This window comes from Lepidothrix coronata, unplaced genomic scaffold (assembly GCF_001604755.1).
Source record: "Lepidothrix coronata isolate B3197 unplaced genomic scaffold, Lepidothrix_coronata-1.0 Scaffold86, whole genome shotgun sequence".
Lineage (NCBI taxonomy): Eukaryota > Metazoa > Chordata > Aves > Passeriformes > Pipridae > Lepidothrix > Lepidothrix coronata.
Window position 1 is genome coordinate 2,710,287 of NW_016690266.1, and position 16,567 is coordinate 2,726,853.

The 16,567-nt window shown below is 36.9% G+C and overlaps 1 protein-coding gene across 2 annotated transcripts in view; it reads right to left on the reverse strand.

The window, feature by feature from the left end:
* The window catches only part of DPP10 (dipeptidyl peptidase like 10), a 265,798-nt gene that overhangs the window by 158,769 nt on the left and 90,462 nt on the right, over positions 1–16,567 (reverse strand). The gene's annotated exons all lie outside the window — the stretch shown is intronic.

Below are 16,567 nucleotides of genomic sequence, written 5' to 3' on the forward strand. Positions count from 1 at the left end.
GTGAGAACTGCTATTCTGCCTTGGATCAATAAGTCCTGTGAAGGGAAAAGTAGAAAGGTCTTCCAGACAGGCTCCAGTCACACAGGTGCTGGAGCAATCATACTTCTTACTCTAATTTTCTCAGTTTTATTCAAAACAAAAAAATAACTCATAGAGATGGCAACACCATACATACAGCGAATGCAGAAATACAATTTATATGCTTCTCTGGAGATGCCCTAAAGCAAATCCTATAATGAAGTCTAACATTAGCTTTAGGATAAAACCAGTGTATTTCCAGAGGCACCATAAGTACATATGGTATTGTATGTACACTTGGCACTAACAAATTTCTTTTAGAGGGAGGTGAATATATTCCCTTGCTAATTTGGATGATTAAAAGCCTTTTGCTTCAGTGATATTTGCCTTAACAAGCCTAAGTAAGAACAACTGTGTAAGCAGCAGAGAATGAAGAGCAACTCTTCTCTCACTACTGCTGAACGTTCTCATGGGAGAAGACACAATTAAGGCTATCAGTAGAAATTAATTACTGGTTAGATTTTTTCCATTCTCTTTCCTCGGATGCAAGGGACTACAGGTCATTTCTACTCTCCTTTTCCTATAAAGATAAACCAAATTGATTTATTTGTCTTGATATGGGGTAGAAAAATCTTGGCCTCAAAGCAGAGATTGCCTCCACAGTAGAAAAAATCCATCTTATTCATTAGTTAAAGCTTTCTTTACAAAAGTGTAATTTCCAGCACCAAGAAGTCAGACCAAATACAAATACTATCTGAACTGTGCTACAAAGAGGTAAATCATCTGACAAACACCAGCTGATGATGGTTGTTGCTTTTTATTACATGTATATTTGAAGGGAGCAATATTGCTGAGAAATCTATCTCACAACCAGAGCTTTTATAAGAAATTGCAATGTAAAGAAATATTGTGTAATCGTATCTGCTGGACTGTGTACTTTTCACAGGATGAGCTGTTTTGAAATAAGACTGCCTTTAAGTAGGCTGAAGTGCTTTCTCAGTGTGCTTCTTTTTAATATATACCATAGGTCCACAAGCAAGACTTAGGATGTTACTGTGATCTATACTACCTCTGCCTCTCATGGTAAGTAGCATTCATAACTCCTCTTATGGAGAGGAAGACCTCCACTCTAAATTGAGAGGTTTCGATATTTCTAGCATTTATCTTTTTTCCTCAAATCTAGCTATGATTCCTTCTTTTTTTCCCTTATATTACCACATTTCCTCTAGAAGAGTATGACAAAAGGGACACCATTCAGGATCTTAAATTGATTCATAATGCAGTCAAACAAACACTATGAGACACGAGATCATCCTAGCCTTAGGCCTTCTAGGTTCACATACATAAAAACAGGGATTGAAGGAAACTGGAAGACATGGGGCCAAAGCACAGCCTTCAGAAATACTTCCAGAGACCTCAGTGAGCTTTGATTCAGTCCCATGGGCGTTCACTTGCATCTCCTTAGTGAGGAAAGCCAAAGACTTACCACCTGCTGGCATATATTTGAACAAACAGCATTCCTGAAGGGAGCACTGACTTATGAAGAAAAGCCCCACTGCTTCCAGTGATGCCACATCAAGGACCAAGGTTTTGCATTGGGGTTCCAAAGCAACTCCTGGTTTTTCCTTTTATTCCTAAAGCAATGTTACTTTCAAACTCTGAAACTATTAAAGGTTTAAAAGTTCCAAGATTATTAAAAGCTCACACTTCAACTTTACCAAATCAGCAATAGCTGATGGATCTCCAAATGTCAACAGTGTAAACATACACAGAAAAACTAATTTCTAGTCATATTAAGCAGTATTTTTAATAAAATCTGCTGACAAATAAGTAAACATTAGTGCATTTTAGGTGTTTGGTTTGCAATTTCTTCGTAATAATGATTGAGGACTGCCTGCAACAATTTTCATGTCAGTAGTTCTAATGTCTACATATACACTGGAGTGTGAACATGGCCCTAAAAGTTTAAACTGGATTGTGTATAAATTCATGGGAACGCTCTTTTTGATCTCATTTGGAGACATGGATCAAGCCTCGTCACTAAAATATATATACAAAGAAAGAATTTATGTAGCCCAGGATATGTTCTTTGCAGGAAAATATCACTAGTGCTAAAACTTTCTTGTCCTGAGTATGCAATAGTATTCTCCCTCTTTGGGATAACCTCTGGAATGGTCTAATAAAGGAAAGACTGTTAACACAAATAACTTTTCACTGTCACTGAAGCAGATTAGGAAGGTCTTAAAGGGCTGCTTAATAAAATCCTTATATATGAATGGCAACTTTATTTTAGAATTATGAAAAAAAAAAAAGATAAGACAAAGGCCTACAGCCTACTCGTGAGATCTGCTGAGCAAATCTCAGGGAGCAGCTAAAGCCCATTCCATGCATGGATTTAGTTAGTGGGGTGCCACATCTTCCAGTATCCACAAATATGGGACAAAGTATATGATCAAACCGAAACTATAATTTCCATCACCACACCACTTTGCCTCTTTCCACATCTCCTTACTTGTAAAAAAAGCAAACATAAAAATGTAACTTCACTGATCAGTGCTTCCTTAGAAAGCATTGAAAAAAACCCACCTACTATAAGTAGAATGAAACCAACAGAAACATCTTAAAAGTTATAAAATATGATTCACTGATCTGTGAAGACAAAAAAAAAGTCTGTTAAATAAAGTTTCTTCATGAATGATTCACAAGGCCCAGAATTCCCCCTATTTCCAGCAGTGATCTCAAGCCAGTTTAATATTTCTAGGTAAATAATTCATGGTACTTTTGTTTCTACCAAAAATGCATTCTCAAAAACGCTGCCTGCACAGTGTGCTCTGCTCTTTCCCTGGACTTTCAGGCGGTGCTATCTGAAAGTACATCACTTAATTTCACTACTAGAAGTGATCATCACCTTTTTTGAGTATGAATAAAGAAGAATGAATAATGACTAAGATTTCAGGCATAGCTTCAGCTATGATATATGAAAATGGCCATGAACATGGAAAGGTAAAGTTGGTATCTGTATATCAGATACACAATTTTCACAAATGATGGAGCATTTCTGAGAGTAGACAGACAGTGAGAACTGAGCACTCAGTATTTCCAAGGACAGTCCCATTACAACGTGGAAGAGCACAGAAAGATCTGAAAGGATGTTTGTGTTGAGAATGTTTTCCTCATGTTTAGCTCTTACACTTCACAAGGATAAAGTTTGCAAGTCCGATGCTCTTTGTCCCAAAAAATATCTTTATATATGCCCATTTCTGACATGCTAGGGGAAAGGCAATTACATTACAAAGATTATTATTTAGCGGGTCTTTACTTTCATGCTGAAAAAGATCTTCCTATATAGGATAGCACAGTACTGTTGTATAGCTGTCATAGAGCTGTAAAAAAATTGGTTATGAGTTTATAGCTATTAAACCAGACAATTTTAGGACATTAAAAAGGTGACATAGCTTTACGCATGGATTCTTAAGTATAATTATCATGTGCAGGTTCAGCTGCCAGAACAAGCAGAGAAGAAAACCTTTTCTGAGTTATCTGCAGAGTTATCTTTACCTTCCAAAAAACGGTGGGAGATTTGAAATCTTAGGGTCTTATGATGTGGGCCATCATGCACACCAGTGATTAACCCAATCACTGATGTGATTTATGCCAGTGCTGCAACATGGAAGATTAAGGAACTGTGGTGTTCCTTGCTATTTGTTTCCAGAAGAGTACAGCAGTTACTTGCAATGACTACACTTGTTATGTTTCTCCCTACTAGTTTTATGTCACAAAACTAACATGCAAATCCATTATGATCCATCCATGATAATGCCTACTGAACTACAGCATGCTTGGATAAAGCAGCTTTTATGTCACTCAAATGTGCATGAGATCCCAGACTGGGAGGGAATACAACTATACAACTGAAATCCTGTTCACTCCGATCAATAGGAGTAAGTGGTCTGAGATCAATTATACAAAGCTCAGTATCAAGCAATAACATTGGTAGTGCAGTGACAGAAGCAGGAAAACTTGAGGTAGGAACTCAAGAAGGGCTAAGTTTTATTATTTGATACGCAATCAAAGCAGAGACAAAGAAAAAATTAATTTTCAATACTGTTTAATACATATGTGCAGATGGAAATACTACCTCTGCATTATCTGTTTATTCATATTGGTAATCTTCTTAAAGAACAGTCTATTAATCACATATTTTACTTCTGTCAGATTTGATTGCAAAATTGTCATTAATAATAAATAATTTCCTGTATCAGCTCCAGAGGCTCAAAAAAAAAAGTACAGCAAATCCCTTTCATTCCAAAATGTATCTTTCCCATGAATTTATGCCTCATTCTGTTTCAGTTTCCCCTCAAATTATGTATTCCAAGCTTGAAAAGGGAAAAGGCATGAGTTATCAGAGCACGCTTCACTACTAAATATCAATCATTTAGTCCTCACTAGCAGCGAAATCTACTTTATCATCACTAGTGGTGATACTCTTCAATTCTGACAGAAGCCATTGAGACAGATTTAAAAAAGCAACCAACAGAAGAAGAATACAGAGTTTTCAGCACTTGGAATTGGTTTCAATGTGATGGTAATTTCAGTTAATCAACAAAGACTGATTGAAGTCGGGTCTCTATATAGTTATTGATTTGACTTCAGATTTTTTAAAAAGTGCCAATATCTTTGCTTCCAGACATTTCTGCAACTGGCATGTTAAGAAGTCTAGACTGTGTCATATTTAAAAGTCTATGATAATCTAAGATGATGATCTGATGTTGTTAGTTCCTCTGACATTTAAGAACTTCTACAATCATATTTTAAAAAAAAAAACCTCTCTGCCAACTTAAAAATAAAGGTACAAAGATAAAAATAAATAACACAATTATATCAGTAATATAATTCACTATAATGCTACCATTAAGTTGCTGACATTATGCAAATTTACATTAGCTCTAGATATGCCTTTTATTTTTAGACTTTTTTTATTTGTAAAGATACAAACAGCAACCACACCAGAACAAATCTTGCAGCCTGAGTGGGTTTAATCAATCCATTAAATCTACAAGATGTACCTTAAAAACAGAATCTGGTGAAAAATTGCCAGTACTTTCTTCTGAAATACAGGTGGTGTTTACCTATGTGTTAGGTACTGGCAGAAATGCTATGCAGAATTTATAAGAATATTTTCAATATATTTTAAGCAGTTCCTCTGTTGTCTGGCCAAGCCTTGTGAATCTCACTCTTTACAGCAATGGTGCTAATTTCTCATGTCTATGTCTCAGCTTAGACATATCTATGCCTATCCTTTTGTCTTTGACACTTGTTAGTTCCTTTCAAGAGGCAAACCTATATAACCCTGTCTCTTTGGTGTGCAACACCACAGAGCAGGGAGTTTGTAACTGGGAAGTTTCCAATACCCAGATTTCAGCCCCGTCTCTATACATTGTGGACTGATATTAGAACTGAATTCGAATTTTAAATAACTGACTATGTCAACTGTGGGAATTCTCGATCTCTGCTAAGATGTCCACTCACATCTTTAAATTCCAGCACTAAGGTTAGTCTGAAGAAAGATTTTCCCATGCCAGTACAACATCACATGGAAATGTCTGAGGTTTTTTTTCTAATTTCTTCAGAAACCTTCAGACTTCAACAGACTATGGCTAATCCATGATGCATTTCCAGTGCACCAGATCTCATGGTTAACTGACAAAACCCAGAGACCCATGAGCAACAACACAACATCTGCAAAAATGCAAGATGAAAACGTGCTTTCCCCCAGCAGCATTAGGAGCAATGCCTTGATCTTTCAAACAAGCAGACACAGGAGTTCCAGTGTGTTCCTTGACATGTGACCACACTTTTTTTTTGTGATTTGACTGATGTCCTCAGGCACCTTAAGACTGGCACTGAAATACATTAGTGCAAATATACAGATTGGGCCTAAACAGAAACATTCTACATGGCTGTTATGATTTAAGAAAAAAGGGGGGGGAAATGTCATTCTTTGAACATGACAGATAGAAAGAAACATTTGAGAGTGAGGTTTCAGGTTTTTTCCTCCTAGATGTCAAACTGCACTTTCAACTCCCTGAGAACACGTAATAGGATAAAAGCAAGTCTGACAGCTATTCAACAACCCAGATCTTTCAGTAACAAAAAAACAAGTTGCAGTTTTCTGTGAGCTCTCCTAAGAGTAGCCAAGCTTTAGAGAAACTAAAAACAATTCAACTGTTCCTTGTCTTAGAAAAGAAGTTCACAGATATGAAGAACCTGAATAAAGGCAGGTTACAAGTTTCTCCTCCTCATTCTCCTTCATTCATTCAGGAGGAGTTAACCTATGACTACTTTAGTGAATTTGAAGACACAATCAGCATGTGAATTATAACAGTAATAAGGAAAACACAATACACATGTGCCTGCCTTTTTTTTTTCCCCTAAAAACACAAGGCCTATGGCAGATCACATATGATAGACTGCTCCTGAACAACTTGATTAGCTGTAAAGTACATATAAGACCCTGGCCTTTCACCACATTGAGCTATTGGCCACATTCCATGAATGAACCTTCCACTTTCAACAACTTGTGGAAAAGTCATCTCTCATTTTAACGAGCTCTGCACTTAGTATATAGTGAGGTGCCAATCATTCTGAGACATTTTCTTTTCTACTTCTCTGGGAGAACAGTGTTCAAAATTATTTAGTTGTCAAAATGTGACACAATAATCTAATAAAAAAGGCTTCACTTGCAATATAAAAGAAGGTGCATATGGATGATTTTTCAGGAGAGTATAATCAAATTCTTTTGGGCCACCAGAATGAAAAACTGAACCTACAGTCTTCCAAATAAATGTGTTCAATTCCTTAGAACCCGAAGCAAAAACTGTGATCCTGAAAGCCCCCAATTACTTCCAAAACACAGGGACTCCTAAACAGCAAATGAATTAACTTTTTAATGTCACCTTCCTCCAGGTGCTTTACTGTATGTACAGTGTACATTCATTAAATGAGCAGAACTGAACATTCTGATCTCTACCGTCATTCAAGCCCTAGTCCAGATCAATATATTATCTATCCCACTTCTAAAGTGCTCTGTGTGACTCAATCCAGGCATTTGAAAACAGACAGAAACTGGACAGGGATCCTTCCAAACTGAGTAGAAGAAGCTTCTGCTTATAGTCAGTTTGGTAGAAAATCTTTTTATCCAGTTACTGAATAATATTCAGCCAGGATACAGAAAAAAAACTTTTTAAATCCATGTTTTACATCACCTATCTCCCCTCAAAAGCACTGCCAATGCATCAGAGTTTAGATTATTTTTGTTTAGAGAGCACATTTCTCCTTCTTTACCTAAATTATATATAATAAATGATGATTCATTAGGTAAAGGAGCAGGACTAATAGGGGCACAGTTCTGCGGCTTAGTGGTTCAGACTTTTACCTAAAAGCTGTCCAAAGAAAACATAGCTAAAGGCATTTTCTTAAGTCTTTCAAATTTATGTGTGACTTTTCCCTTTATCATCTAAAATCTCACAATTTGCTTTCAAAGCTGGGGACTCTCAACTGGAAACAGTATTCTCATATTGAACCTGCCAATTCCACAGCCTGAGCTAAAAGTCATCTCTCTGCTTCTGCTCCTGCTTTAACAGTTGCAGGTGCTGTGTGATGGTATCACACTTCCCTGGGCTGCTTTTTGCCAGAACATCACACTAGAAACTCCCACGCCCTTGTTTATCATGACAGCTAAACCTTTCTCAGGGTCACTGCTTTCTAAAATACAATTGTATCACAACAGCAGTATGACTGTACCATACTCGTTTTCTTCCTAGGAATTCAGGTATTGGTTTGTTTGTTCGTGTTTTTTTAATTTATTTTACCATCTCAAGAGAAATGCAGAATAATCTTGAGTGCATATATTGTTTTGTATATGAAATAGACATATAGATTATTTTTACTCACATGAGGATCTTTGCATCCTTTACAGGAGATTTTAGCATCAGTGATTTACTCTGATAGTGAGGAGTAGTGAGGAACCCACTGGGTAGTGAGGAACCCACAGCTCAACGATGGGGAGCCCCATTCGAACCATTCTCACAACGTTGTCATTTCCCACTGAGAGGTATATTTTAAGATCTGTCAATCAGCCCATTCTTAATGCTTTTAAAATGCACTCTACTGCAATTCTCTACTGCCATTCTGTTCAGTGTGATAGGTGAAATAATTTGCACAATTCTAAATTACAACGTTTTACTATAAAGTAGTCATGGGCTCAAGTCTTCCATTTGCAAGTACCTTTTTCTGCTACAGAACAGAATAGCACTCCGAAACTAGGTGGAATTTAAGTTTTTAAAAACATGCCTTAGAGATAACAAATCTTTAAAGCCAGTCAAAGTCTGTGTTTTAGTCTCTCAGAACTGAAGCCTAAGAACTATAGCCAAAATCCTCCATCTCAAGTACAGGTTACAGAAATGTGTGAAACAGAGCAAGAGTGGATGGTTGGAAAAGCTCTTTGAAATGAAAAATAACAGTATGTGGCTGAATGGCTGCCCAGAATTAGAAATCCCTGACAGAGAGACTGGGAAGAAACTGTGCTCTCAGAGGCTTCAATAGCCTTGAACATGAAATACTGACCACTCTGAAACTCAACCCACAGACAAGGCAGAGCAATTTCCCCCTGACCTCTGAGGAGCTCCCTATGCACCATGTCATCAAGGATTTTATGTGGGGACTGGGAAAGCAATGCTTGGAACTTCTGTACGCTTAAAAACCAATTAACCATAAAATATGCCTCCAAATACATAGAAAGAAAATTGGCTTCCATGATCGCAATTAAACACACATTATAGCCAACCTTCTTACTGTGTAAGGATTTGATTTCAGTTCTTTCAAAAAACACTCACTTAACTACAGGCAATTGCAACTGCATTTCTGTGTGAAATTCCACAAGATAATCCTGATAGAAAGAGCTGATTTCATTGCTGAGAATTCATAACTAACTGAAATTTCAATGAAGCAAGTGCACACCTGTCTGCACATTTTTTCCTCCAAATATATCCAATCCTTGGTACAAATCAGTGAATCTTTCAAAGCAAAAAAACCCCTAAACAAACAAGAACAAAACAACCCAAATAAACAAAAACCCAATCAACCAACCAAACAAAAAAAACCCACAAAACAAAACAAAACAAAAACACAACCAAACCACCACTAAGTATTTTAGGAGTTAGGGATTATATTTTAACAGTTACCATTGAATTCTATATTAGCATCTGGTTGATACGATCTGTGCTAGCATAGTTTTATTGGCATAACAAACATACTACAATAAAATTTAAAAGAGACAATATCATAAAACAAGCAATTTTAAAATTCCAACAGCCTAACAATCACTGTGTTCTGTTCTGATGTAGATATGGCAGTGATGAACATATATCCATGAAAGAAAAGGAGACTGCTTTTCAAAATCTTGAATACATTTTTCATCAAAAAAGGATCAAAATACTGTTTTTTCAAGATAAATGGATCCATTTTGGCTGATAATGGTCTTTCATCAAGTAACAAATGTAATTTGGGTTTGTGCAGCTTTTTGAGACAACAAAGCAGAGGTTTTTATTTGCTGTATTGTTTTTAATCCAACAGTATTTGCAAATATTAGATGGCAATGATAAAAGCAAAGCAGTCAGCTGTTTCAAGTAATTCCCTGGACAAACTTTGCTATGCATGTCCCCCTCCAGAATATATATAATCAGATCTAGTGCAGTGACTTATAGGAAAGTTTTACTTTAAATGTAGATTTTAAATGTTGGGTAAGGGCAGAACTATGGAGTGACGCAAACTGAGTCAAGTGCACTGTCAGTAAAAGAGCTGGTGAGCTGTAGAAACCATGTTCATGTGTCAAGAAAACATCAAATGGACCATCGTCACATGGCCCAGGATCTTCACAATTTCTGCAAAGGTAGAATGAATAAAAATATCCTCATGATCACAAAACAAACAGAAAATACAGCAAGAGAGAAAGAGAGATCTTTCAGCTAAATCCCCAGAACCCAGGAGTTGCCAAAAAATATCAAAAATCCTCACCCTTTTAGAAATCTTTATTTCTCATTTTGTTTGCTTACACATGACCTGTTGTTAATCCTGACAAGAGCCCTGATCCAAAGCAAACAGTACTATATTCAAAGGAATTAAAAGTAAACCTCTGGGGAGCTTGGATTAGGTTGTTCCCCAAGTATCCCAAGAATCTCAAACTGAGGACACAAAATAATCAACAAGTAAGGTTTTGATTGTAAGAATTTCTCCTCATGCAAATAATACCACTGAATCCAATGTTTCTTTGCAATGACCATTCACGTAATGGTTATCTAAAATTAAGGTGTAATCCTTTGTACAGTGCTCAGCTGCTGTTACACAAAATCACTTCAGGAAATTCAGTATAAAATATAATTTCCCTGGTGTAAGAGCTTTCAAGCTAAGCCTGAACATGTCATGAAGGCTTGCACTATGCTTCTCTACAGGAAAAAAAAATGCAAATCTCTCTTTCTTAGTAGCTTATCACTGCAGAAAACAAATGAAAGCTGTATGTATATTAAGAAGTGCTGCAGCTCAGCAGAAGTGATCTGTAGACAGAGTGATGAAGATCTGACATCCATCCATGTTAACTGTATATGAGGGCTTTTACCTCAGACCCACTCTAAAGTGGCCCCAGGGATGGAACTTCCCTGACAGACTGAAGAGCATGTGGAGCACTCCTGGATCCCACTGACTAAGCAAGTTTCATCGAAAAGGAATCAACTTCACGTGCTTTGCAAACAGCTCACATTGCAAACTAAAGTATAATAAGTGGGGGCAACTGAGTAACTCATCATGTAGAGACACCCAAAAGAGAAAAAAACATCCTGAGAAAACTTCCACAGATCCACGTAATTGGGAAGCCCAAGATTGCCCCTGTACCTTCACAGAGTGAGTCTAACCCAGGTCATAGTGCCCCACCTCCCCCAAGAATCCACTGACAGGTGATCTCCATTGGTGAAATATCTGGAGACTTCTGCCACAACAGAAAGGTTCTTTCTAACAGCACTTGTGTTATGATCCTGAGTGTTGTGTAAGGGCTGTAATGTTTCATCTGAATTGTCTCACAAATATCAAGATGTGATCCACATAAAAAGTAATGGTTCTGCTTAAGAGTTTGCAAGCCTGAGCCTTTAGTCCAGATGTGTGCAAAGTGCTGGATTAGAAAGGCCACAGATTTGTTCACAGATCCTTGGCAATGCATAATATACACTATTATTCATCAAGAATAACTCCACTAAAATCAAAGACTGACAGGGCTAGAGCTGGTAGGCATGAATACAAATCAAGCTGGAGAAATCTTGCTCTGCTCTATCCTTTTTTCTTGTCCCTAGTGGTAGACAGAAATACTGATTACACAGAAGCACAAGATTTTACTATGACCTTGGAATCACATAATTAATACCAAATGAATTTCTGATACCTAGAAAAAATATTTTAACTATTGCTGTATTACACAGTCCTGCTTACAGAGGTGTTATTAATAAGCTTTTTATGTAGGTCAGTCACTTAGTTCCTAAATAATGGCCTTTCAGTTAACAGGAAGGAGAGAAGAGTAAATCACTGGAGTTTCAAGACTGCCCTTTAACCTTGTCACCTAAAGGAAAAAAAGAAGCTGACATTAAATTAAAAGGCTTCCAGATTTTATACTTGTCTTACAATGTGGTTTACACAATTCACTCATCTTGTAAAGGTGAGTACAGAGCTGATTGAGAGATGATGATGAAAGAAAAATGACAGTGTGATGACCTCTGTGGTCAGAGTCAAGGCTAATGTCTCTGGGAACTGATCTTTGAATAACTTCTTCCCCCCCTTTTCCTTTTTTGGGCCTGTGAAATCTGTGACAAAGTTTCCTGTGTTAAATTTCTGCACCACCAGTACTTTATATACATAGTGGTTTTTCAGAAGCAGCTTTGCAATAAATGCAATCCTCATAAAGACTGAAATAGTATTTCTCAAGTCTCAGTTCTCTGCAGCCTTATCATTGCTGCAATATATCACTGACACAAGACCAGGAAGAAAAACAGACATCCATCCATGTTGTCTACGCATGCAAACCAGGAACATTATCCTCGTTGATGCTTTTTTCCTATAGGCACATGGGACAGAAAAGCAATTCAGTCTACCTGGCATCTCTAGTGTATTTGTTCCTTAGCAGAGGGGGTGTATTAAGTCACAAACCACATTTTTTCTTTTCATATGTTACGAGACTAAGTCAATTCAAGGGGTGCATTACCCCTGGGCAAAGACGGGAGTCTGGAATTTTAAAAAATGTGGTTCAGTTCCTTATACTAATGTAGAGGTCCCACTTGATGGCAGATTTATCACTCCTATTCTGACTTATTTCCTCAGCTATTAAAAGGGGGAAAAAGCATTTTAATTCCTCCATAGTTAAATATACTCACATCTGCAAGACAATCGGGAATAGACAAAGAAGTTTACATGAAAACACAAAGCTAATTACATGGTAAAGCTGGTCTCTTGCCTGTCCCATGGCTGCAAAGATGTGACAGTGGAACAGCTGTGCGATGGGACTGGGTCACCCCAAATAGCCAGGAACAATATTTTTATAATTTAACATGGTTTTAAGGGTCTAAAAGTCATCACTGTAACTGAAATTGGCCCTCTACTCTCTTTGAGTTAGGAAGCTAATTATTTTTATCAAATGAATTTAAATAAGTGAAAAATGTATTTTCTACATGCCTACTGGAAATTCACAGCATCTATTTTTTATAAGGATTTTTTAGTAAGCAGCTTACCATGCACGCAATGATTTCAAGCAGCTTACACAAAATAATGATACTTAAAAATTAAAACAGACAGGCAGACAGATTGCAGTCATTCCAAATTCCTTCCTACAGGAGATTACTCCTAACAGTGAATGCCCATTCCATACCCTCTCAGTATACAGCTAGGACTACTGTACTGAAGCTTTCACTTTCCAGGGTTAAATGAGCACCAATCAGCCTGGCAGCTGTTCCACCACTGCCTTCAGAAAAATGAATTTGAAAGAAGACTTTTGAAAGAATTTCTCAATAAAAAATAAAGAGCAGTATCCCCTTTTATGATTCGTCTTAATCTACTTTGGATTAATTTAGTTTTGCATACTTAAGTATCACAGCCTGCTGAGGTACTTTGGCCAGAGGGAAGCCAGTGAGAAGCATGAAACAAAGCAGAGGCAGTCCAAAGAGGGAGGGAGGAGAAGAAGAGACATGGAATTGTATTTATCTCTGGTAATGCCTAACCTCTCAGATATAGCTGGAAAAAAAAAAGTTCAGGCAGCCTGTAGCTCCAATGTCCTCTACTATAATTTCTCTCTCTGAGAATTTAATTCCATGAGTATTTGCTGCACTGGCTCAGCAGATGCAGAATTCATGCGACAGGAAAATGAATCTGTATTCTTCATCTACTCAGAAAAAAAAAATCAAAAAACAAAAACCTCAACTGTAATTACATTGGCATTTGATTCCAGTAGTTTCCTTACCTTTATATTTGAGTCTAAAATTTCTAGAAGACTCATTCTGTTATCATATTCCAAGAAGCTCATGTGCATATTTTTCCTGAACTGGGCAAGACTCCCCTGACATGAAATTATCAGAAGCTGACTGGCACATTCATTCACCAGTTTCAACTATGGTACTTGGTACTGTTTCTGTTGCCCTAGATACCTCTAAGCCCACGCTTCAATGTGGCTTTAACTGCTGATGTCACACAGCATTAACAGTCTGACAATGCACCTAAAAGCATTAAAACAGTCTCATATAAAGTATTTTAATAACCATAGTCCCAAAAAATTAACTGAGAAAAAATAAAAGAAGCATTTTATTCATGACATCATTTCAACAAATCTACTTAACTCATCAAATTTAAAATGGCTAGGAGGAGAAACGCAAGTGTGATGATTTTTAAAATTTCACATTCTGACCAGCGTTCTAGAAGCACTTTGTTTAGGCCTTTGTGTGTACAAATCACTTTGCCCTTTCCTGTTCTTTATCTCCCACTGTCCTTTCTTCTGCACACAATGAGCTTCTAAATTTCAAGCCATTTAGTCATATCTAACCTTTATAGCATTTTTCTTCTGATGGATGTATTCTTACAAAATGAAAATTGTTCTATAATAGTAGAGATTTTTCTAATAAAGTAGTGCTCGGTATGCAGCAAGAAAATGCTAATCACATGAATAGTTTTTCACTGCATTTATTCAGCACAATATTTAATAATGTGGGTTTATCACAGCATTTCACTAGATGATGTAAAATTCACTGCTATAATATAGAACTCATTCACTGAGTTGTTCAAAAGCAGTTCTCCCTCCTCAACACTCTTCCATTTTAACATTTAAACTACAAGAAGAGAAAATGCTCTGAAATACAAACTAGGAAGCTGTTTTCTACAGGTTTTTTATTTCTTGTTAGCAATGGGCTCCAAGCATGATTTTTAATTAGTTTTTCCTTTACTTCTCCTGGGGTTGTATTTTGAGGGTTTCTTTAATTAGTTTAAACCTCTTGCACTCTAGAAGAAGATGGGGCAAGAAAAATAAAGCAAAATAAATATCCATTTGTGGTGGTATACTTCCCTGAATCAACAAACAGAAATGAAGGTCACTGTATGCTGTATAACTGGCATCCCCTCATGGAGATAAAACCAAAAGGGACCCTTCCCAAGGTGACTCTCCCATCCTCTGAACTAACCAGTACTGCTCCAGACAGGACAACTTCACAGATCACCAGAGCAGCCTCTCTCCAGGCAGGGTGAACACTTGTGAGGAAACTTCTGCTATAGTTCTACCTGTGCAAGCTGAGCTCTGTGGACAGGTCAGAGCACAAAAACCAGATCAGCAAGTGTGGCCCTTGATACCTGAATGCAAATCCCTGCTATATCCACGATATTCAATGTTCTTATTGCCTAGAGATGGCTCTCACGAACTTTTTAGTCCCCTCTGTCCACCCAGACACCTCTAAAAGTACTAAACAAACACAACCACAGTGAATGCTACTCGCTAAACTGACTGGATGTGCAATCAAGAAGGTTCTGGCAGCAAACATGGAGGTGAACTTCTCCTTCAATTGGCTCTAATGCTGAAAAATTCCATATTGTCTGATGCCAAACCAAAAGCTTCTTTCTGTTTATTGTAAACTCTGCCAAGACAATTCACTGACATTGGATCCTATTTTTTCCTATTTCTTCTCTAGAAAAGATATGAAAAGAATATTGAGGGAAAACACATTGCCTAAAGAACCAAATTACGAGTTCTTGTATTATATGACATTCGTAATAAGGTAAGAAAAGATTATCATCTTTAATTAGAAAAAATTTTGAAACATTTATTTTACTTAGCTCCTGGTTAGCAATTGCAAAGAACAGTTTTCCTGCTAAGAAAAGATAATAAAACCAATTATAAAATTCAAACACTCACATAAGTACTACTTTACAACAGGTAAATATAAATATTTTTCTTTATAAAATTATTTTTCTACTCTCTTCTTCAGCCATCACAGAGATTGTGTGCAGTTCTACCCATTTTAAACTAAGTACCATATTATTTAAATATTCAATATCCTTACTGTAGGTGCCACTTAGATACAGTTAATGTTTTAGAACCCTGTCTCACATAAATCAATGTATTCCAATTGACATAAATGGCACTAATTCAAAAACTGCAGCTGAAGGACTTCCTTCTATCTCAAGATGCATCTTCTCAAGATTTTTTGTGTTTCATTAACTAGCACTTTAAAGTATTCTATCCATACAAAAGAAGGTCAACTATGCTTTCTTCAAGAATTTTAATTCTTGTGTTGAAGTCAGTGTCCTATAGCTGTAGACACAATAAAGATGTATAAAAGAAACAATTTCTACACCAAGAAAGACTATCTTTCATTAGATCCTTGTTATGGCTGGAGTCAAAAATAAAGACAAGCTTTAAGAGTACAAAAATCTTCATTGCCCTTCAGATGTTTCTTTCTGCTTTAACAAAAGCTTGATTTTCAACTGCCTTGCTTGCCATGAAGCCACATAGTAAGACACAGTAACATAAAATGCTACTGAATAATAATTCAGAAAATAATTCTGAATTCATTCAGAAAATAATTACTAGTAAGTGAAGAAGAACCTGAGAACAAAACATTTCATCAGAGCCTTCTGAAATTCTCTCCATCCATATGCCTTGACAGTCTGTTTTCCCACTGCTGTTCAGACATGTGACCTTCAAACTAATCGTCATGAAGCTCTCAAAGCATCCAAAAATCCTCTCCCCTACCCCCCAGTCTAGGATTGAGTTGGCAATATTTATTGAGCATCCAGTATTTATAACTCACTGTCATTAGCAGTAGTAACCAAATATTGTCTCTGAAAGAATAGACATTGATGAGATGTTAACATTACACACTCAAATATTCAACTGCGAAAAGTGTTCTTTCTTCAGTGAAGTAGTTATATATTCTGGGCCATTCTTACACGGGCAGTGCACCACTTTTTCTAAGAGCCACTG